Source organism: Pogona vitticeps, chromosome 4 (genome assembly GCF_051106095.1).
Source record: "Pogona vitticeps strain Pit_001003342236 chromosome 4, PviZW2.1, whole genome shotgun sequence".
In the NCBI taxonomy this organism is placed as follows: domain Eukaryota; kingdom Metazoa; phylum Chordata; class Lepidosauria; order Squamata; family Agamidae; genus Pogona; species Pogona vitticeps.
In genome coordinates, this window is record NC_135786.1 from 50,462,293 (window position 1) to 50,466,748 (window position 4,456).

Here is a 4,456-nt window from a genome sequence, read left to right on the forward strand (position 1 = left end):
CAGCTGCCTTGCATGTATAAAACGACCCTCAATTTTTTCTCTAATTATTTAAGTAAAAAGTGTTGTTTTATACATGGAAAAATACAGTATATTCCTTTCAGTACCAGAGATGATAACTATGAGTGAGAGTATACTATTGCATTCATCTCCTGCTTGTAAGTGCAACTAGATGGACACAGTGTGAACAGTCTGGTTGGGCCTTTAATCTGATACAGCATGGAACCTTCTTATCTTATGTATTACTGTATTTTTTTTTCCAGAATACCCCTTTGTTTTCTTTTCTATGATTTCAGATCTGCTCCATTCCAGGATGAACCTGTTCAGTTTCCTACTGCTGCTCCTGTTCTCCTTCAGAATTCAGTTAGGAGGATCTGCTGACAGCCATTTCCCTTTTAAAGGGTCCTGGCATACAGGTAGCAAGCATGTTTAGTACTGATGGATTCTTAGCACATTTAATCATGCTTTCTGTGGTTAAAGCAACAGTAGCAACAACAACTGTGAATCTATGACCAGATGGGCATTTGTCCTGCTGTTTGTTTCATGTTTCTTACTGATCATTTCATAGTTTTCTCCAACAATTAGACATTACTGATAATCCTAAATAGATCTTCTTGTGTATCTGTGATCTTCTGAACGGCCCTCATTGCTCAATGTATTGTGTGTGTGTTTCCTTTTGCATGTCTTGAGAACATATGTCAAGAGGCATACAGTAGGGTAGGGTGTGCAAGAGACTTCTGTGTCTTTCCTTTCATTGTTTTAGTAGCCATTGCCACCAAAATAACACATACTTGTCTTTAGATATATTTTTTAAATCTACAGTAGATCTAGTGCTAGATCTGCTGACAGTAACTAATCAGGTTTTGTGCTTTATCCATATCCTGTAGTGATAAACCATTTCAGTGTTATAGTTACTGTTGAAATATTTTCAAAGGACTTTGAGTCAACAGTTATTTTCAATGGAAGCAACACAAAATTAGAAAACTAGGTCCACAAACAGTGGTTTTAAGTGACATGAATATTTCATTCATAACTAAAAAAAGTTTGCACTATACCAGGACATTAATAAACCATTACGTTCTTATTTTTTAAAAATATGTCAAATAAAAAGTTATATGCAATGGAAGCAGGAAATACATAAGTGTTTTGGTAAATCTATGTGTCTAACAAGAGTGGTTTGTAAGTGAAATAATTAGCAACATAAACAAGTTTTGGTTAGCAACATAAACAAGTTTTCTAATATTGATGCACAGCTAAACCAATTCAGCACTATATGAGTATTAATTTTTATTTTTAAAAGGATGTTGAGTCAAGAGCTATACACAGTGGAAACAGGAAATACATGTATAACAAAAAAAAATTGGTAAATCTATACCTCCAAAACCTTTAGTTAATATTCACGTATATGCCAAGGCAGGCAGTGCAAGGTCAGAAACAAGTTGTAAAAAGTGTGAAGAGTGGAGAAAAAAGGTGATGGTATTAGCAGAGGAGGATGACAGTGGAGGACTAGAGAAGACATGCTGTTACTATCACCCACTGTGTTGAAAGGCAGCATCCTGAGCTAAAGGAAACATAACTATCGGAATCATACAGCCAGTATGATTTCCAGCTATGCAGTGAAGGAAGTATACATCAATGCAGAACAACCACCCTGTTTGGTTAAGCTAAGCAGCCAATTTAGTGATTTGCTGCTGAAGTTAAGTGACAAATCCATGTGTAAAGTTGGATATTTAATTTTTAATCTTTTTTTTCTGGGGAGCACAGGAGACACAGGCACAAAAAGGGTCTGGGGACACAAATTTGCCCATCCTCCTGTAGAAATATGGAGCTGAATGGTCAGACATAGGATATAGCTGCTTCTTATACTCTTGTCCCTTTTTATCTGGAGACTTTCCACATCCTTGTCTACCCACTGCAGTTCTTTTATTGAAAAAAAAAACTGTACTAGTTTCCTGTATGGACTTCTACCACTAAACCCCTATGTTTAAGGTTTCTCTTCCTTTCTAGGTGAACTTTCCAAAAATGCTGCCAATCTGTTCGGCTGGGCTGATGTCATCCCATGTTCAGAAAGGAGGTCGAGCTCAGGGAAAGAAAGTCTGAAATCCACCATGCACCTTTTGTGCAAACGACAGGAGCAGCAGTTGCAGTTGTGGCAAGGGATATCTCCCTCAAGGAACAGAATGCCCTCTGTTCCCAATGAAGCTTTGCTGGTAGAACGAGAAAACGACCTCTCAACCTACAACTGGAATGTGTTTGGTTTACGATATGGCAAGAGGCAAGCAGTGAATGCCAAGAAGAAATGATGAAGGCATAGGATAGCTATAGCAAAGTATGGTGGGGAAGGGAAGCCTGGCAGCAGGACAGAGCTATCAGATAGTTCACTTTTGTGGTGAATGCCTTCAATATTGCCCAAGGAAACACTGCCTAATTTAGTTTAGAATTCTGGACTCTGTGATGCTTACAATAAGATGCCTTATGACAGGTTTTCAATAGAGCAAGACCAAAGGCTTGTTTCTGAAGTACAACATTCAGAGATGACCATTGTTTCACTCTTTCTAAATAATAAACATACGTTAATTCCAATACTGTCTTTTCACTTTTTGGAGACTGTATTATTTTCATTCACAAAAACAACCAACTATGCCTGACCACTGTGTGCAATTTTCTCAAAAAACGGAAAAGAGTTTGGTTTCATTTGAGTGCTTGGTTTAAGATAAATTGGGGTTTTGTTTTGAGAATTTTATAAAGGGAGTCCTCATTTAACTTTGTACATGTGTGAAATCTCTTCAAATGTACACACTTAAAATAAAAAGCATTTAATTAAAATTACTTGTGTTTACATATAAACAACTTCCATCTTACTGAAATATGAGATAATCCATATAAGGTGAAATCATATGCTACCTGGAAAAATGTTCTGGGACCACAGACTCTTAGCTTGCAAGTAACTTGTTCCATCTTAAGCTACTTAGTTAGTTTTTGCTATAATTAAGGAATGACTAAGTTATCTTGTAATTATAAAATAAAAAAGAGTAATTTCACTTTATAAGTGTTTTAATCACTTGTACAGTTTCAGGATGTATGGATCACAACTTAGATGTGTTGTGTGGTATAGGCCAGCAGCTTATAATATTTTGATTTTTAGAAGGAAATAAAAGCAATTGTGTTTGTTACTCTTGCATAATGAGAAGGTAAAAACTGCTAATTAAAACAATGCAGCTAGAAGAGTGACTTATATTTCCTTGGATCTGCATACTGATTCACACAACTCAGTGTGCAACAGATAATGTCTATGAAGATTTCTTAATGAGGCAATCTGCCTCTGAAAGTTAGGGGTGCTATGCAATCGCACATGCAGGTATGCATGGCACTAGAAGAAGATTTCAGGCAATGTGTCAGGGGGAATAGATTGTAACCCACAGAAGCTCACACTGAAATAAACCTGTCAATCTTGAAGGCATCACAAACAATACAACAATTTAAGGCATGCATTTTCATTTTTTGATCGCACTTTCATGAAAATGGAGTTATCTTGGCATTTTATCCCATTTCACATTATTGTAAGGCCAGGTCTACTATAAGGCACACCAAAGTGACTGCCTCAGGCAACACATGCCAGGGAATGGAAAGTGGTGGTAAAGCATTGGAGGACAGAGTGTGTACATCACCCATCCTGTTCTGATTGCAGCCATTTACTTAGCTTGTTGTCCTTATAAGACACTACTGAGATGAGATTCAACTATAATTCTAATTGGTTTCTTTAAATGGGATGGGACAGTACCATCTTGACCTTCAACTTGGACAAATGTCTTGGGCCCATCCTGTATTTCTGTTTGGCTTTTTTTTTGTATTATTTGAGTAAGATGTATCTTCTGAATTGCTGCTGCCATACTAGAACTGCTGCTGCCCCCATGCTGAAATGAATTTAAAATGTCAGACTTATTTAAGAAAGAACAGGCAATATGAGGGAAGGTGCAATCACAGACTAATTGGCAACCTTTGGGCCCTAGGAAAAAGGTAAAATATCTAAACTTTGCCATTGAGACCAGCTTCAGAGGACTTATATCAACTTCCATAGATATGTACCACCAATCTGTGGCCTCTTGTGCACAATTTTTCTGCACTGTTCATGGAGGCCATGTGCTAAGTCTGAAGAAGTGCCATTTTCTCCACAAAACCTTGCAATTTGTTTGATTTTTAGTGGTCCAATGAAAATTATTGCTTCTGTAGAATCATTTAAGTGCACTTACTGTTCTACAGCAAAGCTTTAAAAGAACGCCAGAAAGGGCAGGCATTTTCTTGTTATTTTTAAAAGCTTGGATGTTGTCTCAACCAATTGCATTCTAATCAAGCCTTCTTGAAGTAACCATTAATTTGTAAGTCTCCCATGAGGTTTATAAACATGGTTTCAAACGCTCACTGCAGAAAACAGCACCAGAGAGCAGAGAGAGCAATTAAG

At 37.1% G+C, this 4,456-nt stretch overlaps 1 long non-coding RNA gene across 1 annotated transcript; it reads left to right on the forward strand.

The window, feature by feature from the left end:
- Positions 1 to 289: 289 nt before the first annotated feature.
- LOC144588681 (uncharacterized) lies at positions 290 to 2,060 on the forward strand. Its single transcript, XR_013544336.1, has 2 exons — positions 290 to 413; positions 2,005 to 2,060. It is a non-coding gene; the product is annotated as an uncharacterized LOC144588681 (long non-coding RNA).
- Positions 2,061 to 4,456: the final 2,396 nt, after the last annotated feature.